Raw genomic sequence first — 26526 nt, 5'->3', positions numbered from 1 at the left:
TCCTATCTCAACCTCCTATCCTGTCCTCCTATCTCGACCTCCTATCTCGACCTCCTATTTCGACCTCCCATCCCGTCCTAATATCTCGACCTGTAATATGTGTACCAGGTATTGAAATGTCTCCAGCCATACAGAAGTTATGTGAGAATATACATTTCCCAATGATTTGCATGTGACTTTAAACAAAAACCCACAAATGGGGGTAGTTAAGGGTTAAATTAACTAACCTATATTTTAAGTGGACATATAAGTAACATGTGACCAAGTATTATCGAAATATCTCCAGCCGTTTGGAAGTTATGCAGTAACATATATTTTCCATAGACTTGTATATGACTTTAAACATAAACCCCGCCCCTGGAAAATGGGGGTGAGTAAGGGTTAAATCACCTATCCTATGTTTGTTGTTGAGATATAAGTAACATGTGTGCCAAGTTTCATGTTAATATCTTTAGCCGTTTGGAAGTTTTTGTGGAACATACATACATACACACACACACACACACACTTGAGTTTTATATATATAGATAAGAAGAAAACATCATGGAGCTGCTTATTTACTAGGCACACAAAGGCAAAGGCTGGATAAAATCCCCTACGTAATCCAATACGTTCCGAATTAAATTTTAACATTTTCTTCACGAGTTAAAAAATACAGACAACATATGAATGATAAGCTTATCATATAACGATAAAGATGTACAATAAAAAGATATGTACTGTATTTACTACAATATAGGAAGGCTTTCTAACAGATATGCTAATATTTGGTTTGTTATCTACCAGATGCTAAAAAGCGAAATTAATCAATGCATGAGTCTGCGTGATACACTGTTCTCAAATGTCGGGCCACATCAGATGGTAGCCATCTGCAAAATCTGCATTTGGCACCGCTGTTTCCATTTATTACATCAGTATTATTGGCCCCCATTCACACGCACCAGATTTTTGCAGGTAGAGCTTAGTCTTGCATTTCTCTTGGGCCCTACCCTGTTCTTTCGCTCACCAAAAGATAATTTGTTTTTGTCAGACAGCAAGGCCCCTGGCACTTCTGGTGGCTTATTGCAGAATCCACTATACAATTCAAATGTGCCTTTAATAACTTCCACTGGGAGCGGGTCCCAGATTTTCACGTACAATATCTTGCCATGAAAGGTTACACAGGTTAAAAATGTTGTTAGCCGTACACAAACAAATAGGATTTCTCTTCACAGAAATCTCTTTTACTCTCAAGACTTCGGCTCTAAGCAAAATTTGCTTTGCACAATTATGCAAAATGGTGAAGCCCATCCCCCATCTTCTCTCCTTTTGCTGTGCATATTCATGTAGCAGATCAGTGTATGTGTTGTTTTTACAGGCATTATAATGTTTTAGTTAATCTCAAGAACTATAATTAACTACTCTGTGAACAAGACAGCCTCATATTATCCATAGTTCGCTTTCCAATTTGTTATCAGCCACAGCTGTTATGGGGTCTACAGAGTTCCCCAGCTGTAGAAACGTGGTTTAAATAACATATACATAACTAACTACTGGCATTATCTTTCAGATGAACTCTATTTACACTGCATCAGTAAGGAAAAAGGTAAACTTAAACAAAATAAATAAGGAATGGATAGATTAGAAGAAAAAAACATGACATGCATTATTGCCTGCCATATGGTGGAGGTATTCTTCAATAAATAGTCTCCCCAAATATCAATATATCTTTCCCCACCCATTATTGTTCAGCTCTGCCCCTCTATGCACTTTAGACATTCAGAGATTGGTAAATGATTGGTTCCCCCTCCTTTATGCAATTTTCCCTCTTTATAAAATGTGGCTGGACCATTGTATAAATAAAGCTCTTTCTGTCCTCATAGGTTGGGTTCACACTGAGATACCTTACTAAATGTATTTTTACTTCTCCATGCAAAACCATGGCACACAAGTAGTATGTTCATGTGAAAATTATATCTGGAATCCTTGTGGAATCAAAGCCTTATTGATGTTAATGGAAGGTCCTGACCAGGATTATTTTCTGATTTAACAATGTCAATTCTGGAAGCAGAAAATAATCCTGGTCAGGACCTCTTTATTGACTTCAATCAATGGGGCTTTGATTCCACAAGGATTCCAGATAGAATTGTGCACATGGACATACATGTTGTGGAAGCGGACGGAAATGGACACACATGTTGTGGATGCAGGTGGGAGTGGGTGGTAATGGTCAGAAATTCAGCAGGAATGGGACTAAAAAAGTCCCGCAAAGGGCTCTACTGTGACAATGTGTATAAGATCCTATTCACTTTTTTACTGAGCACTGGAAAAAGCTGAATACATGCTTTAGTCATTAAAAGGGCTATCCACCATAAGGTGAGTTTATTACTTATCTGCCAGACAGAAATGGACATGCTTAGGAAGGATCTGTGCTTGTCTTGGGGATAAATGACTATTGTAACACTCACGGTAGTGGTAGTAGCGCTGCTGGATGTGGATCCTCCAACCGGTGTGGCAGATGACACGGGCGGTATTGAGGAGCAGAGTCTAAGGTGCCGCTGGTCTTCACCAGAGCCCGCTGCAAGGCAGGAGGGGCTTGCTGCAGTAGGCGACACTCAGGTCGCTACCCCCGATACGACTCGACCCCACAGGTAACTGGGCAAGACGAGGTACAGAAGGATGAGGCACCGGCGTAGTCAGACTTAGCAGAAGGTCAGGGCAGGCAGCAAATGTGCGTAGACAAATAAGGGTCAAATACATGGGCAAAGCAACAGACAATAGGTACACTTATTCTCAGGCTAGGGGCACTGAAGATCCAGCAGGGAAGTGTGGGAGTAGTGTCAGGTGTTTAAATGGCCCTATAAATTTCAGAGCTCCGGTGCGCCTGCGCCCTAGGAGATGGGGACACGCACACCGGAGCTGAGATACAGTGGAGGAGGCGGCAGAGGACCACAGTAAGTGATGGGCTGGAACTCGCATGCGGGCGTGTTCCGCGATGCAAATCCCAGCCCCTCCGGCAGCAGGGGAGAGGGGAGCAATGCTCTCACGGCCAGCGCAAATGGCTGGAGCGCATTGTGTAACAACTATGTTGTGAGATTACCATAAAGCTGTAGCAAAATTTTTGTGAGCTGGGTATTTCCTGTTGAATTTTGTTCTAAAACTACAAATCCCATAATTTCTTGTTTGTAAGTTTGAGGTTCCTTTCCTCCCTCCCACACATCAGCCACCCCACCCATTGAAACACAAATGTTGCATTCCATTTAAAAAACAAACAAACTGTGTTTTCTAACCAGGGTGCCTACAGCTGTTGCAAAATGATCTCTCTCCGACTCAGCGGTCGCTCCACCCATTGAAGCAGAACAGGCTTTCTGTCATCACCTGACTAGTGATGTCATGTCTCGACGCACTGCAATCTGTGAAAACTCAAGACCTGAGTAATTTTGTATGTTGTTAAGAATAAATATTGGGGAGAAAATCACAGAACAATTGCGAGATCATGTCACACACAGGTACAGACACTATATTATGAACTACACTAACTTTACAGCCCTCGCAGCATAGTCAAATAAAAAATTCCTGGAATACCCCTTTAAAGGGGTATTCCGGGCAAAAACATCTTATCCTCTATCCAAAGGATAGGGGATAAGTTGTCTGATCGCGGGGGGTCCGCTGCTGGGACCCCCCCAATCTCGCTGCAGCACTCGCATTCTATCTGCGGCTGCATCTCCAGTTTCGGAAACCTCCGGGTTTCCGGAACTAGCGACGTGACATCAAACCACGCCCCCTCCATTCATGTCTATCAGAGGTGGCGTGACGTCATGTCCCCAGTCCCGGAAACCCGGATGTTTCTGAAACTGGAGATGCATGCTGCAGGGAGATCACAAGGGGTCCCAGCAGCGGGCCCCCCTTGATCAGACATCTTATCCCCTATCCTTTAGGGGATAAGATGTTTGTGCCCGGAATAACCCTTTAAGTACCCCCCCCCCCCCCCCCGTCATGTCCCCCGTCCTAGTAAAGCACACATACTACACACTGTATAATGCCATCCCCTCCCCCTGACAGAGTAGCTAGGCTGTCAGTGCTGTATATGTCTGAAATGGGGGGGGGGGGGGGTTTGGAGGCAAAAGAAAGTTAAAACTTAGTGGTGTGGAATATATACAACTATTACTTTCATTGAAGCTGTCCCTATAAAGGCAATTCTTTCACAGGGCAGTTTGTAGTCATATTCTATAAATCATGTCCAATGGTGTGCTGTATATTTTCTTTATTCAGTAGAGCACTCCAGGCCTGCACATGAGCAGGCCTATATACACATATATATATATATATATATATATATTCACCAATCCAGGTTTATCTATATGATTACGTGAATGTGTTTTGTAAAGAGGCAAAAAGGTCTTTATTTCATACGCTGTGATGATATCAAAGAATACACTTACTAGAGAAGCTAGAGGCGTCTTATGCGAGATAGCAGATCTATCAGTCAACTGGGGAATACTCTAACAAGCTGCTTCAAAGACGTGTGTTGCCCTGTAATCCATTACTGTTATGTGTTCCATCAAGACATTTTCAATGATGTCAGACATTTGGGTGGAGTCAGTATTGATTATATGTGTGATTATACAAGGTATAAAAGAGAAATGCATCTGAGAGCCATAAAAAGGCTTATATACCATTCTGTGCTGAAAAAAGAATCTGTCTCTGGTTTGTATGTAAGTTGAGGTAGCTGTTGTACAGTACATTACCATTCTTATTTCATAGTGTTCTGAACAAACATCCCATTTAAGTGAGGTCATAAAGAACAACCACTAAAGGCACTACACATCTCTACAGGTCAGGATCAATCTAAGGATTTATCTCAAGGAGCACTGAGACATATACAGTGGATTTGCTTGTTAGGCTTCTTCTGTGATTCAAACAAAATACTGGGGTCAACAAATAACTTGGGAAAAGCTGCTATTATATTCTTAGAGCTTCCTAGGACAATTCTTTTAGGCAAATTAATATATATATATATATATATATATATATATATATATATATATACACACACAATACATTGCTAATGTATACACTTAGTTACCATAAGTGATATGACAGTATATTAATATTAGTTATTGTCTTTACATGGTTCACTCTCTCATTTCTACTGATAACTGTTCCTCAGCTTCACATCTCTGCTCCCTCTTCTCCTTTTTTTCCAAATAATTATAATTCCCTTTTGCATGAATGTGAAAACATACCAAAAATGATCCTTATTCATTCTAAAGAATGAATTTGTTAATTCCTATTTTTATCTATAAAATATATTAGAGTCCACTAAAGGCCCCAAGGCCTTTTACATAATCTTTCATCTCATCAACATGCAACATTCTGTCTGCCTATGGGTGGTTTCACTAAGGGTGGTGTTTTTGTTTTTTTAAGCAAAAAACTAAAATAGTGTAACACTGCTGGTTAGCAATCACCAGCATTCCATGTGTCATGGTCCTTCCCAGCGTCAGACGACATCTTCTGTGCCATGTGCATGCTGTGCTTCTTACTCTGGAGTGTCTCCTGCTGCAGTTCGTGCTCTGTCCTCCAGGGTCTGCATGCAAGCAGTGGCAGCGTACAATCACTAATGGATCCTTCTCCAATCCCTGTTTGGCACTTTCTATATAAATCTGCTTCACCTGTTGCCTAATGCCTCAGCAAGGATGTGTTACCCATATTGATAAGGTCCCTGAACCCTGTTTTCTGTACCTGAGTTCCTGATCCTGTCTGTCTACTGGACTTTGACTGGGACTGTCCATCATTGTTCCTGTCTGCCTGCACCTGTAGCCATTCTAGTTAGCTGTTTTCACAGCATCTGCTCAGCTTATAAACACCTGGTAAGTGCTGCTGCATCTGAGGCTATCTTTAGTGTCAGTTTGCCATATTCTGCCTGCCTGGCTGGCTGACACTTTTAAAACAGTGGGAAATATAAAGGGAAGACTTATACTTCTTCTTGCTGGATCCACTTCTGCCTTTGGCTTAAAAAAAATAAATATTGAAAAACCTCCTGCTTTCTATCTTGGTCCAAAATCATGGACACCTCATACTGATAACTGAATAGTTGATAAGGTTGAAAAAGATGAAGGGCCAGCTATACTACTTTTATGTTGTGGATCTAATGGAAAGTTGGTTTTAACTATCATCACTATGGTATTAATAATGAAGTGTATGCTTCCGCTTGCAAATTTTTCCTAACCCACTATGAAACACTTGGATGTTCTTGCCTTTTACTATTGCTGTGAGGTCTCCCATATAAACTGCTCAAAAAAATTTAAGAAACACTTAAACAACACAATGTAACTCCAAGTCAATTACACTTCTGTGAAACCACACTGTCCACTCAGGAAGCAACACTGATTGACAATCAATTTATATAGACAAAAAATATTTATTGTCTTAACCCCTTTCCGACCCATGATGTACTGGAACGTCATGGGTCAGGGAATATGGCTTGGGCCCGCGCATCGGGTCCATGTCATAACCAGCAGCTGCCCACTGCTCTGAGCAGCAGACATCTGCCGGTAATGTAGGACATCAGAGATTTAAGTGGTTAAATGCGGTGATCAAAAGGGATGATGGCATTTAAATGAGTACTCTAGTGCAGAGTATTCCTGCTCCGTCCTGCCCGGGCTGCCAAATAAATGAAAATGAACCATCACTCACCTCCCTGGGTTCCCGCGGAGCGCCACTACAGCTGATCGGTCCTCCGGTGCATCTCCTTCATACTTCCGGGTGTAACGAAGTGTCACATGACGCCATGTGACGCTTCGTTACACTCGGAAGTAGGAAGGAGATGGACCAGAGGACCGATCAGCTGTAGCGGCGCTCCGCGGGAACCCAGGGAGGTGAGTGATGGTTCATTTTCATTTATTTTGCAGCCCGGGCAGGACGGAGCAGGAATACTCTGCACTAGAGTACTCCTTTCAGCAGTGGTCCCATCGGCACTCCAACATGTAGGCGGAAGCCCATGGCCTTATATCTATTTCTCTGGCTTCCATGGATCTGTGATTACTGAAGGCGGCCTTACACAGCCCTTAGCAATCAAACACAGATTGCATGGATTAATGTAAAGCAAAAGCATTCATAAGGTATAGAAATGGTACACGTGTTAATAAACGTATTAGAATCGAACATGATATAGCATGATAAACCTGAACCAACTCTGCAGATTTTTTGCTATATGACATATCGCAGTTGATGTATATGTGCAGCACAAATGTAAAATATGTAATAAACATGTCACATTATATGACTCCTCTATAGGACTGCCACCATATATTTTTTGTCACTTTACAAAAGTGCTGAGGAAGGAATAAAACATTTCTGAAATATATAATAAGTTTGGTGCATGGCATGTTATCCATTTTTTACTACAATATGAGACAGAATTATGGAAAATGTACCTGTTGTTTGAAACATACAACATAACCCTTAGTGGAATATCACCAGAGTATATCACCCAGTTCTTTTTCATCACTGACTTACAGTAGCTGACTGGGCACTATCACTGAGACATTTCACATATCTAGTTATTATTTGCAGTATGAACAGATGGATCGCCCTGTCAAAGATACTTTTACTCACTGAATCACTGATGTCTATACTAAGCCTAAAGCAAGCCTGCACTCGTCATGCGGCGTAAAAATCTCCATCACTAACACTTTCTTCAACAATGACACAACAGCATGAGATTCTTACAGTTCAAAGCCGGACACAAGAAAGAGATACTATTATTTCCATCAGCTTTTAGGCAAACCAAAGACAACTCATGGGAATTTTAAGGATTATGATTGAGAATTTTTTATTTTGTTTTTATTATTTTTATTGTTTATTTGCAATTACAGTGGTCCCTCAACATAAGATGGTAATCCGTTACAAACAGACCATCGCATGTTGAGGGATCCGTGCAATGTAAAGTATAGGACAGTGGTCTACAACCTGCGGACCTCCAGATGTTGCAAAACTACAACACGCAGCATGCCCGGACAGCCGTTGGCTGTCCGGGCATGCTGGGTGTTGTAGTTTTGCAACCTCTGGAGGTCCGCAGGTTGTAGACCACTGTAAGAGGAAGTTGTACTCACCTGTCCCCGCCGCTCTGGACCGTCACCGCTCGTCACCACTGCCCGGGATGTCGCCTTCCATCACCGTCGCCGCATCCCCGAGATGTCCCCGATGCTCCGGCAAGGCCTCTGCTTCCCTGGCATCCGCGCTCTCCGTCGCCGCAATCACGTCGCTACGCACGCCGCTCCTATTGGATGACGGGACGGCGTGCGCAGCGACGTGATGACGTCGATGGAGAGCGCCGACGATGCAGGGGATCCCGAAAAGGACGCGCCGGAGCCCTGAGGACAGGTAAGAGACATCACCGGAGCTCATGGGGCACCGTAAACGGCTATCCAGCGGCAGCTGAAGCAGTCTGCACTGCCGGATAGCCGTTTATGCGATGGCCCTTACATAAAAAAGCATCGTATGTTGATGCTGCCTTCAACATGCGATGGCCTCTGAGAGGCCAGCGCATGTTGAAATTATCGTATGTCGGGGCCATCGTAGGTCGAGGGGTCACTGTATTGAATTCAAATCCAGAAATGAATTTGAAAAGAGGAGCGGTCCCTAACCGAAATCATCAATATTTTTTATTTAGTTATTTTTAACCGGGTGTCCTTCATCAAACAAATCACATATATTTATGGCAGTGTTAGTATATTGGTAAAACTGCAATAAGCAATTACTCCTTGCAGATCAATTGGACTTATAACATTGCAACGATGTATGTACAGGATGAGGCCTTATAATATCACACAATAAGTCTATTTTATACAAAGAATAAAATCTTAATGTTTAATCAAATAAACCAGCATAAAAGTGCATGACTACCCCACAATAGAAATGACAAATATGGTTATTTAAGAATACTAACATTTTCATCCACATAAACACAGCTTTTCCCATACAGATTCACAGAACATGTTCCAGGCAAAGCATCACTCACTATGTTCTAGGGAAGCAGGCCTACGTCTGGATGTCACTGAGATTCTGCTTTTGACTAATCTGCCTGCCGCCCACTTAAATGGCTCTTCATAAATAATTCAATTTTTAATTATGTTACAAGCCCCTGACCTGAAGAGAAATGTAGACTGAGAAAAAATGGAAGGAAGTAGGAGGGAGGGAAGAGAGTGAATGGATCCATGGACTGACATTTTGCCTGCAGCCTATGAGCCAATCTTATATTCTCTCCTTCAAAAAGCTCTAGCACGTCTTAATGGTGCAGGGATCTCTGATGGCTTAGTGCACCAGGAAAAAAGGAACGTTTCACAAAAGGGCTCAGAGGGATTTAGTAACAAATCTTAACAGACAGGCTGTTATTTTTCACTGATATTATGAAATATATTATTTTAGAGCATAGGAGGAGAGCTTGGCTTTATGGGGCTTTCTGCTGAAATAGAAAATCTATTTGTGCTTGGAGACGTTCCTGAGGGCTTTATTCAGCCTGAATGGGGTTGCAGATATTACTGAAAGGATAGAAAAGTGGGTCCTGGGCTTAAAGGGGTATTCCAGGCAAAAACTTTTTTATATATATCAACTGGCACCGGAAAGTTAAACAGATTTGTAAATTACTTCTATTAAAAAATCTTAATCCTTCCAATAGTTATTAGCTTCTGAAGTTGAGTTGCTGTTTTCTGCCTAACTACTTTCTGATGACTCAAGACCCGGGAGCTGTCCAGCTCCTGTGGGGATATTCTCCCATCATGCAAGGGATATTCTCCCATCATGCACAGCTCCCGGGACGTGACTCATCATTGAGCAGTTAGACAGAAAACTTCAGAAGCTAATAACTATTGGAAGGATTAAGATTTTTTAATAGAAGTAATTTACAAATCTGTTTAACTTTCCGTAGCCAGTTGATATATAAAAAAAAGTTTTTGCCTGAAATACCCCTTTAAATTCAAATAAGGAAAACATCTGCATGTGGTTTGCGTGTATTCCATGTGTGTGTTCCCAAAGCAGGGAAAATAGATTGGGAGTTTAATTGGAAACACATAATAGTGCAGCAGATCCATGAGAATAATGTACTGTAACACACAGGGCTCAAGTCCTGTAGGAACTCATGGGAACGGAGATCCTGCATTTTTTCCACAGCAGGAACACAGTTCCCATTAGCAGGAGTCATGCAGGACCAGCCCTTAAAGGGGTACTCTGCCCCTAGACATCTTATCCCCTACCCAAAGTATAAGGGATAAGATGTCAGATTGTGGGGGTCCCGCTACTGGGGACCCCCGCAATCTCAGCTGTGGCACCCCAGACATTCGGTGTATGGAGCGAGCTTCGCTCCGTGCCGGATGACTGGTAATGCGGGGCGGAGGCTTGTGACGTCACAGTCATGGCCCCTCAATGCAAGTCTATGGGAGGGGGCGTGACGGCCCCTCCCATAGACTTGCATTGAGGGGCCATGACTGTGATGTCACGAGTCTCCGGCGCTGCACCAAATGCTCTAAATGAATGTCGGGTGCAGCAGGGAGAATGTGGGGGGTCCCCAGAGTCGGGAACCCCGGGATCAGACATCTTATCCCCTATCCTTTGGATAGGGTATAAGATGTCACATACCCCTTTAAGTGGAAATTTTGGGTGAGTTCCCACACTTTTTTCCCAGGACTTGACACCTGGTTAAACAGCTATATCAGCTATTTTTTTAGAGCATTAGAATTTATAAACATATTGCATAAAAGACCTTAAATTGGTACCTTGATGTATAAAGTCTAAATCCTCTACTATTATGTTTTAAATATTTGCTTATATACTTTTAAAAATATTTCTAGTAAAATTTCCTTTTACTAGTATTAAAGTACTAGCTAGTGTTGTACACATGCTTTGAGCACAACAAATATATCCCATTCTGGGTGAAATCCAAGAATCTCAGCCTCAAACAAAAAAATACAGTACAGAGAAATGAAAGCCTGTTAATAATCCAACATAGCAGAGCTGTGTGCATCCATTTAGTACCTCTACATCTATGTACAGGTATGCTATGCCTTTTGTTAATTTTTAAAAGGGTATTTATCTCCTTTACATGTATGGTTAGACTCTGCTTACAAGGAGGGACAGGTTTAACGATATTTGTCATTATGAAATCTATAGCATATACCAAATACATAATAAAAATGCCTAGAGGTCTACTGATTTACTGTGTGTTCAAAATAGGAATACTGTAGATAACTAGGACCCAACGGTTCAGGAACTACAATATTGTTAATGTAATGTTGGTGGTTAGCGATGAGTGGCAGGGGCCATTTTCGAATTTGCGATATTTCACTAATATATGGACAAACATATATGTGTTTGTTCACTTTTTCTCTTCCATGCAAAAATTGTAATGAAATTCGTATAGTGCGCATGCGCGATTATATCTTTCAACTAACATTATACCCTACACTAGAACCTATCTGCTAATCTAACTTACCATATCTAAAGCAAAAAAAGGGGGGGATCAGTGTCCTCTGGAAGTGTCGATTTTTGCGAATATTTGCATATACAAAATATTTGCGCTTCACACCGACTCACACAGTAAATAATATCGGAGCCTTCTTTAGACCACAAGCTGGAAGCAGGGAGGGATAATCACTTTTTTTTATACCATACACATCATTGTTGTGATGTGCACTGTGAAGAAAAAAAACAAATATTCGTCATTACGAATATATAGCGCTATATTCTAAATATTCGCAAAATCGCGAAGTGCCAATATTCGTGGTGAAAATTTGCATATATGCACTCAAAACTATTGGTGGTTGACAGCCGCCGTCATATAGCATGTCTAGCTGCTTACCTGGTTGCCTACTTAGATCCCCATCCCGCTGAAGACTCTGGACTTCCTCTGCTGTACTGTGGCAGGGGGTGACAGTTTCTGGTGCACTCCATAGGGTCCATTCATATGCATGTCTGTCTCTTTAAGGGTTCACATCTCTGATTCCAGTCCTCCACCAAACCCTACCATACACTGCCAATATAATGCAACTCCACCTATTTCCTGATGGCTGAGAAACACTGTAGTTTACTACAGCAAAGGTGTTTGTCTGCATTGTTCCCTTGTTTCTGACATAAGCATGTTTCCTGACTCTGTCTCTGCTTGATCCCCCAGTACCTTGTTGTCCCCCTGTGTATGATCTAGACTATTGACCACACCTCTGTATTCTGAGCTAGCTAACATCACCTGCCTGCTTCTGAGCTACTCAGCTCTGTTAAAATCTCAGACTCAGAATTTCAGCTCTCTTACACCAGACTCTGTTTGCTACCCTATTATCATCTACATTGTCAGCTCGCCCCTTCTTCCTGTATCAACGATGCTTGCCTCCAGGGTGTTCTGGCCTGCCTGCCTGCCACTTAACCAGGACCACTCTTGCAGTAGAGAGCTAGTTTCTTTACTGCAGATGAAGTCCAGCTTCCACATCCGGGAGCAGAATAAAGGGTAAAAACCAGGGGAAAACTTTAGCTGTGAGCTGAAATTTATAATTTTAGACATTACTGTCATCACATAATTCCTGAAAATTAATAGAATACTATGGAAAATTACATAATATATAAAAAAATTTTTATAAGGACACACACTCTTGGTGCAAATCGTATCACAAATCAAGTACAATACTTAAAACAAGATTCTCTTGAGAACACAACACATTTATAACTACGAATACACTTGCCTACACAATTGAGTTTTTGTTTTGTGTTTTAAATACTTGTAATCTACATTAAATTTCATACACTAAATTTAAATAGGGCATACTACTAAACTGATAGATCTACTTTAAGAAAATATATTTTTCTTTTATATATGACAAATTGGCAGACATTCAAATTGGTAATTTACCCACTATATCAAAAAATGTTTATGTGTACTATACACACTGTAGCATTTAGTACACTACAATTTAGGATGATACATGACATACAAATTCAGTAAAGTCAGGATTGCGACTTCTTTTTAGCATTCATAATGTCTGTGGGCATGTTTTGGTGAGTAGCTTTGTTTTTTAGGCAGCTTTGCTTTGGTGTCATTGAAGGTAAGAACTGGTGCTCAAGCAGAAATAAACATAACCTCTTTTCTGTATGTTGCTCCCTCAAGCCAAGTGAATGTTAAATTTAAAAATAAAGGGAATAAAATAGACTACTTTATAGCAGGCTATTTCAGTTGAACATTATTGAACATACTGCAGGCATACTGGAAAAAAGGAATCACAAACTTTAGTAAAGCATTGAATAATAGAATAATAATATAGATTTCTTTACACATGGTGTGTAGTTTTAAGTTGGGTATGGAATTGTAAGCTACGGATGGTATTACTATTCAAGTACTACAGTGTGGCCAAGGGAAAACCTGGGGAGCTACTAATTTAATTGGTCCCAAAATAAAGACAGGCTCCAGTATGTCATTGGCATATCATATTTGCCTAAAATCTGTAAAACATCACATGATTTACAATCTGATATTTTTATACTGCTGTCCTCTTATAGGTCATGCGAGACTAAAGAAAACAAAGAAAACAAAAGTGCTGCACCATAGGTGTACGGATAGATAAATATAAACAGTCAGGGGTCAAAGGTGCTCAGCTTGGGTCTGGCCTGTATAACCCTTTTAGGTGGATACCCACAGTGCACTCAAGTCAAGTAGCATATAGTGAAAATCCTTTAATGAACAAAACTCAATTTGGGCTACAACTGCCCCTTTATCAGGTATAAACATGAGACATATTAGGAATTGGTCAAGGTGACCTTGATAGATTTTGATTTAGTAAACCATGGTATACAACATTTTTCCATTGCTATGTCACTCATTTTTCACAAAGTTGTATCTGAAAATGTTTTTAGGGTAGGGTTACACGCAGCATATTTGATGCTGCGGAAGCGCTGTTGGAAGTTACAGAGCAACTGCAGAGCAAGCTCTCTGCTGTGGCTGGGTAGCTTTGTGTGGCAGCTCATGACTGTTAGCGGGATCTCCACCGCTACAAGCGGACACACAGAGATACATGGAGAAGGGAGATCGCTCTGCAGTTGCTCTATGACTGCCGGCAGTGCATCCGCAGCATCAAATACACTGTGGATGTGCTGTGTGTGACCCTACCTTTAAAAATAAACTAACTGGTCACACACAAGTGGCAGTTTTTTATTTAGTATTGAGCCAAAGCTGGGGTAGATTCAAAAGGAATAGGAACAATAGGAAGGACTTATACCAGCCCCTTCTGCTAGATCCAGTTCTAGTTTTGGCTTAAAAACAGCATGAAAAAACTGCAGTGTCAGTTTTCCCAACAGCCTTATAAGCATAGCGGGCGAATTTATATTTGTGTAAATCAGTTTTTTCTCACCCCTATTTGCCTTGGCGTACGTCAATTTATCAAAGAGATGTCCGTGTTTCAAAAATAGCAAAGTAACTTAGACAAAGACAAGTTTCTATAAGCATACCACACTACATTTAAGTTGTTTTTTTTATTCAGTCTAAATGATTTCTCCAAAAATATTACAACTGTCTTCACCCACTGAGAATAAATTTCCTCCATTTTACCAATAAAAAAGCAGGGTCACATCAATGATAAATTTCTTCTACAGTGTTTAACAATTGGCCAAGAAGGGAACAACAAGTCTTTAAAGGAGTACTCCGCCCCAAGATATTTTATCCCCTCAGGGGGTGCTCTTCTGCAGCACACCCGTTCATGAGCTGCATGAAGCGAAGATCACTCTGTGGCTGATGACAGGCAATACAGGGGCCACGGTTTCGTGATGTCATGCTCTGTCCCCACAATGCAAGCCTATAGGAGGGGGCGTGATGGCCACCACTCCCCTCCAATAAACTTGCATTGAGGGGGCAGGGCGTAACATCACAAGGGGGTGAAGCCATGATGTTATGATACCCCCGCCCCTGTATCGCCCGGCATCAGCCACGGAGCGATCTTCGCTCAGTGCAGCTCATGAACAGGGGGCTGCAGGAGAGATCGGGGGGTCCCGCCGTCAGACATCTTATCTCCTATCCTTTGGATAGGGGCGGAGTACCCCTTTAAGTTGGTTATGGTCAACCACCCCTTTTAATAGAAAGGTATGACCAACCACACTCCTAGCTGCTGGGTTACCTTTTGCTGCATGGGTGTGGTATTACAACTTGGCTTCATTCACTTCAATGGAAATGAGCTGCAGAACCACATCCAACCTCGAGACAGACTGGGAGTGGTTTTTGAAAGAAATGATATCTTGCTTTCGATTCCTGGATAACTTCTTTAAATAGAAGATGGGGAGCAGTGATAGGTGAGGAAACATTTTGGGTGTACATGCTGTCACATTAATTGACGGTGAGTGACTGCACCCTAAGGGATAAATTAGATACAAAAATATACAGCACCAAACAAAAATATCCCGGTACTTATGCCTCATTTTAAATGTAAAGTGCTGAGGGTCTAGCTAGCGATTATACAGTATAGCTCTGTACAAAACTTTTTATACATAGAAAATGACTAGAGTATTTGCTACTGATAAAAATATATTTTTATTAATCAGTCTATTAAAACCAAATACATGTGAAGAAAATGAATTTAGTAATACAAAGTAAGGTAGATATTTAGACAATTGAGTCCAAAAAGAAGATGGGACAGGTCACACTTATACTGTCACTAGACAGTGAAAAATTGGAAATAGAGTTAGCAGCGATATATGGGTCTCACTTAATATATTATGCCTATAGGGGGACCGGGCCTTAGCCTCCACTAGTATGCAGCCTAACAGTGCTGACTGGACATGCACCACTCCCTATACAGTTAGCATACCGTATACCATACGCTGTAACACTTACCCATAATAGGGTCCTGTCACCACCGCCCCAACGTATGTTTCGCCTGCTTGATGGACTTTCACAAGGGACGCTATCTTGTAAATCTATATGCTCCCTTGTATACCCCATACTTATGCGTATTCTTAAAAATTGTCCGGTTGGAATTGCTTTTTATCATTGATGGAGTATGAGAAGAAGCTGCATGGAGGAGGGAATTTGTCGCTGTTGACTTGCGGAAAACATCTGTCAAAAGAAGACCACTTACGATAATAATCCCTGGCTCCATACAGATGTGCGCCTGAATACATCATGATCAACCAGCATGCACTTTATGAGAATTTTTCTTCCCCTATATTGTAATATGTGGGTATATTGTACATTACGGTATAATACTTGGGAATATATTATTTATGGTAGGAGATTAATCCTGTACTGATAGTCAAGGTACATGGAGGGTAGGAGTGGAAGGACCCGATATCTGAAAATATTTATTTGTATACTATTTTTTGCACACTAGGCATTTTTGGCATCCCACTTTAAGTAATGCATGATTTATCACTTACTCACTATTGCTTTTTGTTAAAGGGGTATTCCGCCCCTAGACATCTTATCCCCTATCCAAAGGATAGGGGATAAGATGTCAGATCGCCGCGGTCCCGCTGCTGGGGACCCCCGGTTCACTCTGCATGTAATGATGGGCAGTACAGGGGCCGGAGCATCGTTACGTCACAGCTCCGCCCCTCGTGACATCACGGCCCGCCCCTTTCAATACAAGTCTATGGGAGGGGGCGTGGCGGTCGTCACACCCCCTCCCATAGACTTGCATTAAGGGGATGGGCCGTGATGTCACGAGGGGTGGAGCCATGACGTCACGCTGCTCCGTCCCCCGTATCGCCCGTCATTACGCACAGAGCGAACTCGTTCTGTGCTGTAATGATAGTGCGGTGCCGCAGCGGGGATCCCAGGGCTCCCCAGCAGCAGGACCGCGGCGATCTGACATCTTATCCCCTATCCTTTGGATAGGGGATAAGATGTCTAGGGGCAGAGTACCCCTTTAAGGTTATTTATTTTTATGTTTTTGCCACACATTTTTGTCTTTTTATCACATAATATCAACACATAGAATTATTGACATTGGTACATATCACTGTACATATTACATTTTTAATAGGTGTCACTTCTGTACATTGTATTTCTCATTCCACTAGTCACTTTATTATTGACTACATTGCCATATGTATTTTGTATACACAGATTGTCCCCTTGTGACAATTGATTATTGGTTTGCACACAGACACTTACAGCACTTTGCACTTTATTTCATATACATCTATACGTTTCATACTTATTACTGTACACAATTACTAGTGGGTAATTGACTTCAGTGATGCATATCTCTCTATTTATGTTTATATTTGTGCCTTATTTATATTCATATATAAATGCATGTTGAATTCTTTTATTTATTGAAAGTAAATTAATTGTATACTTACCCAAAAATTGTGTTATTTAGGATAATTTTACCTAATATTTATGGGCAATTTAATGATCTGAGTTCATTATCATTATTAATGTATCACTCATAATGTTAAATCGCTGTTTGAATATTAAGGTGAGCAGCGATTATGGGTCCCTTATATAAGTGTCCGGCACATATACTCAATAGGGGCAGTATCGAGATACAGATGTCATTCTAGCATTGGTTGTAGCACTGACTCCCGCAGGTGCGAATGCGTCCGATTCCTGGCACTTTCTCCCCAGGCATCAAGTGCGCAGGTCTGGATGTTACGCATCTGTGACCTGCGGTCTGGAGCTGTGACGCAGCGGGGGGAGGTGATGCTGTTCGGGGTCAGGACCCGGCGCATGCGCCAAATGGCGCATGTTGGCGCGTGCAGGTGTCATTAGTATGGGTTATATAAGGGATCAAATAGACTTCCAAGATAGATTCCCTTGTGAAAGTCCATCAAGCAGACAAAATGTAGGTTGGGGCAGTGGTGGCAGGACCCTATTATGGGTAAGTGTTACAGCGTATGGCATACGGTATGCTAACTGTATAGGGAGTGGTGCATGTCCAGTCAGCACTGTGAGGCTGCATACTAGTGGAGGCTAAGGCCCGGTCCCCCTATAGGCATATTATATTAAGTGAGACCTATATATCACTGCTAACTCTATTTCCAATTTTTCACTGTCTAGTGACAGTATAAATGTGACCTGTCCCATCTTCTTTTTGGACTCAATAGTCTAAATATCTACCTTACTTTGTATTACTAAATTCATTTTCTTCACATGTATTTGGTTTTAATAGACTGATTAATAATAATATATTTTTATCAGTAGCAATTGCTCTAGTAATTTTCTATGTATAAAAAGTTTTGTACAGAGCTATACTGTATAATCGCTAGCTAGACCCTCAGCACTTTACATTTAAAATGAGGCATAAGTACCTGGATATTTTTGTTTGGTGCTGTATATTTTTGTATCTAATTTATCCCTTAGGGTGCAGTCACTCACCGTCAATTAATGTGACAGCATGTACACCCAAAATGTTTCCTCACCTATCACTGCTCACCATCTTCTATTTAAAGAAGTTATCCAGGAATCGAAAGCCAGATATAACTTCTTTCAAAAACTGCACCCTGTCTGGCTCGAGGTTGGATGTGGTTCTGCAGCCCAGTTCCATTGAAGTGAATTAAGCCAAGTTGTAATACCACATCCAAAGTGGAAACAGACAGGGAGCGTTCTTTGAAAGAAATTAGCCCTGTTTTTTATTCCTGTATAACCCCTTTAAGGTTGCTCCTCAAGCTGCATTGCACCTGAGCAATCAGGTTTACCAGAATTCCATGGTGACAGAGTTCTGTTGTGTTATGATCCCGTTACTATGCATGACCTCTGCCCATCTTCCTCACTCAACTCCTGCCTGCTGTTGTGTACTGTGTTGCTTCTCCATGTATGACACAGACCACAAACCAGAGCCACCTGCCAGAATCAGTCTGCCTTTTCCTCTTTAAGCTACTTTGACACCTACCCTAGACCTCAGCTTGTACCAATACTTGCTACTGTCTGACCCCTTGATGCCATGCTGTCTTCTGGTCAACTTGGCCAGCTACCACCCACCAAGGACCACATACAGAGGTAGTGTCTTGGTAGCCCCTTGTAGCTAAGTATGGCCTCTTCATCCTGAAGAGGAGTAAAGGGTGAAAACCAAGGGACTGCTTAGAGAATGCCCTTGAATGTGGCTCAAAGCCAAACTGATTGGGTGGCACAGTAAGTATACAACCACTGCCCATTACATAAGTTCAGTTTTGATTATTTGTCTTGATGAAGATGATATGATATACATATATTAATGTATATTTTCCAATACATGTATCAATTTCTCATAGTTTTCGTGATATATGGCTACTGTTTTTCACTGTGTACCTGCAAACAATAAAGTCTGTCGTATTTATGGAATGACGCATGATTCATATTACACAGATGACTTATTGTAGTACAGATAACGGAACTCTGTCGTGTAACAAGCAGTGCATTTGTGTGATCTATACAAATATCCAGCTTTAAAGTAAAAATTAAAGGCGTTTTCTGGGACTTTACCATTGATAGCCTCTCTGTAAGATAGGTCATAAATATTAGATTATTGTAGATCAGACTCTTGCCACTCACACTGATCAGCTGATTGTGACCTCTTCATTGTTTACTGGATGCAGTGCCATACATTTTATAGTGGCTATGTCTGGTATTGTACTTTAATATCCTTTAATTAGCCGATTATTCAGCAGTTGGGCTCCACTGATCTGATAAAAATGGCCTACTCTAAGGACAGGCTATCACTATTACCGTAAAGTGATCATATTGGAGGAAATGTATCATTACTTCTACAAGTAAATGAGTTTTGAGTGTGTTTTACCTGCTTGCATAAATCAGAAAAAAAAAAAAACACTGCAACAAAATATGTGTCAAAACAATACAAAAAACACCAATACTCCAATCCTTTGATAAATCTCTCCCATTGAGCTGATTCACAGCAGTTGAAGGGTGGATTTACACATGGAAGATTTGTTGATGACGTTTCTATGACTCTCCCATTCATCTGAGTGGAACTTGCACAATTCCAATTCTGCCACAGGGGAATCCACCATAATAGAGGGATGTTGTCAGCTGCTATAGGAATAGTTCAGTGCGTTGGAAACGGGAAGAAAACTTTATCAAAAAGCAAAGCATTACTTACTTATTCATCAAAACTAAAACTTCTTATTGTGTCTCATAACAAACATTTTCTTGATATACATGATGCAGTTTGTTTCCTTTGTCTACGTTTACATCTGGGATTTCAGTGCATAACTTATTCTTCTGCCTGTGCCTAAGGCTTCAAATGAGATTATCCCAACTTTAGGATAGCATTTCTGCTAGATAAAATGTATCCGTGGTGACACGGGGATGTTATGTAAGAGGCATAATGTTTCAGTTATTATGCCAGGTGCCACGTTACATTTTATTTCACACAAATACTGTTTTGCCCTAATTAACTTATACTAAACATGAGAGATGCAAATGGAATTACTAGTTTGCACAATATTCTTTCCTTAAAAGGGTGGCCTGGAAAAAAAATCTAGTGTTTATACTATATAATCATAGCATCTAATAATTCTCAAACTATACAACAAATAGTTAAAAGGGGTATTCCGGGTTTATACATCTTATCCCCTATCCAAAGGGGACAGGGATATCACGTTCATTCCCCCTAGTGATGTCACGCCATGCCCACTCCATTTATGTCAATGGGAGGGGACGTGGCCATGACATCATGTCCCCATCTCAAAAGCAGCGCCTGGCAAAGAATGCCGGGGGCTGCACCGAGATAGCGGGGGTCCCTAGTGGGGGGACCCCTGTGATCATACATCTTATCCCCTATCCTTTGGATAGGGGATAAAATGTATAAACCCAGAATACTCTTTTTAAAGGTTTTTTTTCATTCATACCAGAGCTGTAGGGTGCTGATCAGCTATTTATCAGGGCCACAACGCCAACATACACCAATAACAGAGACCAAAACAGACAGTGCCAGACATTGCGTAGTGGCTGTACTGGGTTACTGCAGCTACACTCCCAATTACTTCTATAAGAACTGATAACAAAATAACAAACACAAAATGCCAATTCAATTTAGTAATCACAGGAATATGATGAGTGGGCCTAGAAATATTGGTGGATCTGCAAGATTACTACAGTATGTTATTTTTATTTTTTTAAGGCATACAGACATTACTAGTAGATTATTAAAACTATCTGAAATCATCTTCATCAAAGTATAGTAAATAGGGTGGTAATGCAGTGTACGATTAATGGGTGCTGCTGGAAAGAAATAGTGATGCAAATGTGAACAGAGCCCTAGCCAAGTATGTGTCTGTTTTTTTTTGGTTATTATTATATATTGATGATGATAATAATAATTATACTAAGCTGCCCACAGGTTGTCCCACTGTTGGGACCCCTGTTATTTGTAATTTGTCTCAGAAACTTTCAGCACTTACATTCCAATACAACCCCATCATAGGGGATATTAAAACCAACAGGCAACAGCTGTAATACAGGACTGGTCGGGTACTTTGGAGAGAAAGATTCTCTTTGTAGTTGATCTCTTATTTGGATAATTGGCAGAGGCCGTCAACGAAGGATAGAGGACCTCCTCTCCCTCCTCCTGCAATAAATTGCTATTCCTCATAAAAATAAAAATAAACTTTAAATAAATAGGTTACAAAGCACTTATCACCTTGGAGCTAAAATGGAAATAGCAAATATTCATTGCTTTACTATTTCTTAACATTTCTAAAAACATATATTTCAAGTACTTTATACTACCATAGATAAGTCAGGTAACTGTCCCCCAGAGTAAATTATTACAAATTAACATGGCTTTTTCAAATCGTATACAAAATGCTATACATTGTAGCAACTTATTGATGTTCTCACCTTGATATCACTTGCAAGTCGATAACGTGAACAGTGCATTGGCTAAGTCACTAATACCTTCTTTTACATTGGACAAATTGGCTAATCAATAATTTACAATACACACCGTACTAGACATTATCTTGCATTCTGAACAGTAAACAATTCTAAGGTCTTGGCAGTAGCACTGGACATGATATCGTGAAATGTCTAGCAAAATAAATTGCCACTTGATGTTATTATTAATACAACTATATATTAAATTGAATGTTAAAGGGTTTAACTCATCACATACAACCCATTCACCTGGAAACTCCTGATACTTGCATCATGCAGCTTATTTTTTGGTGTGTGCGTGGGGGGGATGGGGATGGGGGGGTTTGATGGAGTGCAGCTACACTGCTGCTGGGGAAATGTACTAATACATGGCAGCCATTCAGATAAATCTGCTTTGACTCACAATGGGGGCCCCAAACTCTATGGTTTGCAAATGCCCTTAAATGATAGTATGGACAGGGGTTGTCCTGAGACAACCTATTTAAAGGGGCATTCCAGGATTTTTGTATTTGATTATGCTACAGTAAAGTTAGTGTAGTTCATAATATAGAGCCTGTACCTGTGTGTGACAGTGGTCGCACAATTTTTCAGTGAGTTTTGCCCCAAGGTTTTTAACAGCATACAAATTGGTTTTCCAAGGCTGCAGTGCGGCTTTAGACATTACATCACTAGTCAGGTGATCAGATGGAGCCTGTCTTTGGTTTAATGGGTAGAGCGACCACTGGGTGGGAGGGAGATTATCCTTTTTTTGCAACTGGATGCAGAAAACACTGGTGTATTGCATTAAAGAGATCACAGGTGTGCTTCAATGGGTGGGGTGGCTGATGTGTGACAGGGAGAAAAGCAACCTCACACTTACAAACAAGGAATCATGGGAAGTTTCAGGGAATCATGTAGTTTAAGGGAACAAACTCCAACAGGAAATAGCCAGTTCACAAAAAGATAGCCACAGCATTATGGTAATCTCACAACATAGTAACTGCACCCCAAGACAAGTGCGGATCCTTCCTAAGCATGTCCATTACTGTCTGGCAGGTACGTACTAAAATCACCTTATGGTGGATAACCCATTAAATAAAAACCCATTTCAAACCAATTTTTATTGTTTGTTTTTTTTAACAAAGAATAACAATACAAAAAGTAATTGTAGTTAATACAAATATTACAACAACAAAAAAACATGTCATATATTGAGGGGATATACATTATGCATTGTTTTCATGTTTCAGTTAACATTCTCTTTTGAGATTCTCGATAAGAATTTTATATAAATCCAATGTAGCATAAAAATTAAATTATTAATCTAAGAAGAAAACAGAACTTTCTGTCACTAGACCCCCGTCTGACTGCATATCACACTCTGCACTTCTTTTATGTTCATTGTACTTAGTTCCCCACAGTCCAGTCTCCTATCTGCTTCTGAGCAGACACCATAATACATTTTAGATTTACTCTGCTTTCTTCTCCTCTGTGCTATGCTATCACTTCCATGATGTGACACATGAGCAGCCAGAGCCATTACTTTGTCTACTTGGTGAAAAGACAGTCTATTCTTCTATATAAACTAAGAGACCAAAAGTCAGGGATGCTGCATTGTCATCTCTGTTATATCTGTGTGACAGAAGCCTGACTAGTTACCAACAGTAAGGCTGGCTTCACACCACGATTTGACCTTCCGATGCACAGATACGATTTTGGGAGCTCAAATCGTCCGAAATAGTATCTGTGCACGGACTGGTACTTACAGATACGGAGTCATTAACTATTATAGGGCTGCGGACCCGATCGTAGTCAGCTAGTGACCAAGATCTGGTAATTTTCTCAGCGTGTCTGATTTTCGACACGTACTGAAAATAGTGGTCTGCCACGATTTTCAGTCCGTGACAAAAATCTGACATGCTGAGAAAATTACCAGATCATGGTCACTAATTGACTACGATCAGGTCCGCAGCCCTAAAATAGTTAATGGCTCCATATCTGGCAGTAACTATCCATGCACAGATAGGATTTCAGGCGATTTGAGCTTCCAAAATCGTATCTGTGCATCGGAAGGTCAAACCGTGGTGCCTAACTATGATGGCACATGCGCAGTAAATCCTCAGGACATATATTCCACTAGGTGTTGAAACTTGTGGAGAAATACTGGCAGATGCAAATTAGACAGCTTCTTAAAGTTACATGGAGGTACTATATGCTGTAAAAAGCACGTTCTACCTTGTCCCAAAGATGCTCTATAGGATTAAGATCTGTAGACTGAAAAGGCCATCTGAAACCAGTTCATGACTTTATGACCCTTGTTGCATAGTGTAATGTCTTACTAAGAGTGTCCTTCTGCCATAACAGTAAACAGCTTCCATGAAGGCAAAATTTAGTTGGCCACAATACTAAAATAAACCCTACTGTCCAAACATCTATCAGGTATTAGGATACCTAGGGTGTACCAAGAAAACATTCCCCACACGATTAAGCCACCTCTAACAGCTGGAACTGTTAACAACTGACATGATGGGTCTGCGGTGCCCCTGGGCTGCAAACTCCTCTTTCTCATGCTGGTTTTACTGACACACAGGGTTCTCTTGCCAGTGGCAGCCCTGTGTGTTTTGTCTGTGCACTCACAGTGAGAGTCCCAATCCCTAGAGACAGACAAAACACATAAGGCTGCCATTGGCAGGATAGCCCTGTGTGTCAGTCAAAGCAGCACGAGGAAGTGGAGAGAGGCATTGCAATCCCAGGGCACAGCAGACCCCTGGCCACACCACTCGGACCCAGTGGCAAACAAAATAAATATAATTTTTTAGAGAATAAAGACACAATATTGCATAAAAAGGGACATTTATGATGAGAACACTTACCCCTGCTAGGTATGGGGGTGGTTGCATGGGGTAAATGTAAGTGACAGATGCTCTTTAAGTCTGACCAGGCAATGATTTTTAAGTGCTCAGTGATCAAATTGTTTTACTCTTTTGCCCACTGGAGACTTGCCTTTCTGTTTCCCCTAGGAAGCAATGGCCATCAAACTAGTCAGCTACTGTTACAGCCCATCCATGCTATGAAACATTGAGTGTGTGTGAATGTAAGTTGTGGCATCGGTGTTGTATGTGGGTACTGTGTCCCATCTGTCACATTTATTAATGAGTTGTTTAAGTCCACAGGATCTCCTTTTGCTGGAAGTTTTTTCCCAATCACTGGCCCTGGCTAGTCTACCAGCAATGACTATGGAACAGCAAAAATCCATTTCCACATTTAAACATCACCAAAGGCCTCTTTCAAATAGATTTTGAATAGTGAATTTTAAAACATATTTAAAAAACACCCACAGTTTCAAGTGATTTTTGGTCTTTTTTTTTTTTTTTTACATACATTTGGCCTTTGTCTTTTTTTCTTTTTAGAGACATACCGTATATACTCGAGTATAAGCCGAGTTTTTCAGCACAATTTTTCGTGCTGAAAACGCCCCCTCTTATACTCGAGTGAACTCTCCGTCTGTCAATCCCTTCATCAGTGGTCTTCAACCTGTGGACCTCGAGATGTTGCAAATCTACAACTCCCAGCAAGCCCGGACAGCCGATGGCTGGGTGTTGTAGTTTTGAAACCTCTGGAGGTCCGTAGGTTGAAGACCGCTGCGGCCTTTGTCGTCATCCAGCCCCCCCTCCTTTTGTTTTGTACTCACCTCCCCTCGGCGGGAAGTTAGGGTGAGCTGGTCCGGGCCATCCATGCTGCAGGGACCGTCCGGTGGGGATGGGAAGAGAGGGCCTCTTCTCCGTGCTTCGGGCCCGGAGTAGTGACGTTGCCTTGACGATGACGCACAGGGACGTCCCTGTGCGTCGTTGTCAAGGCAACGTCACTAGTCCAGGCCCGAAGCACGGAGAAGAGGGCCCCCCCGGTGAAAATGGACAGCCCGCAATGACTAACCATCCCCACCGGACGGTCCCTGCAGCATAGATGGCCCGGACCAGCTCACCCTAACTTCCCGCAGATGGGAGTATAAAACAAAAGGGGGGGGGCTGTATGATGTCAAAGGCCGCAGTGGTCTTCAACCTGCGGACCTCCAGAGGTTTCAAAACAACAACAAACAGCATGCCCGGACAGCTGGGAGTTTTAGTTTTGCAACATCTGGAGGTCCGCAGGTTTAAGACCACTGATGAAGGGATTGACAGGCAGTGGTGATGAAGGGGGGGATGATGACGGGGTCTGGATGATGAATTTCCCACCCTAGGCTTATAGTCGAGTCAATAACTTTTCCTGGGTTTTTGGGGTAAAATTAGGGGCCTCAGCTTATATTCGGGTCGGCTTATACTTAGATTAGATGCAAAAATTAGTTGCAATGATGCAGTTAAAGATCAAAAAAGTCCAAACCTTCCAAATGCTAGCGGATGATAGTAGGCAAAAACATTTTCTACTTATTTTTTTACATTACTCTATCCCAATATACAAGAAGATAAGGGGACATTTATCAAGCAAGTTCTGAAGGCATTATTTTTTTTTGCATATTTATCATACTAACACAGGGGGTTGATAAATTTGGAGCACATAAGCAAAACAAAGTCGCAGCTGAGACTTTTCTGAGACTTTCGGGAGTTTTGTACTTCAGGTCGGACCTGGAGCAACTTTTTGTAGGGGGTTTGCAACTTTTTTTTTTATTGCCTACGTGTGACTTTTGCACGTCATAAATACGTGACCACTGCAAAGTGAAAACTGAAAGGCTG

At 41.3% G+C, this 26526-nt stretch overlaps 1 protein-coding gene across 9 annotated transcripts in view; it reads right to left on the bottom strand.

Annotated features, from left to right (window-relative positions):
• CACNA2D1 (calcium voltage-gated channel auxiliary subunit alpha2delta 1) overlaps positions 1–26526 on the bottom strand; it is a 716537-nt gene that overhangs the window by 471521 nt on the left and 218490 nt on the right. The gene's annotated exons all lie outside the window — the stretch shown is intronic.

The sequence above is a fragment of the Hyla sarda genome, chromosome 4 (assembly GCF_029499605.1).
Source record: "Hyla sarda isolate aHylSar1 chromosome 4, aHylSar1.hap1, whole genome shotgun sequence".
Lineage (NCBI taxonomy): Eukaryota > Metazoa > Chordata > Amphibia > Anura > Hylidae > Hyla > Hyla sarda.
This window is presented reverse-complemented; position numbering and strand designations above follow the sequence as displayed.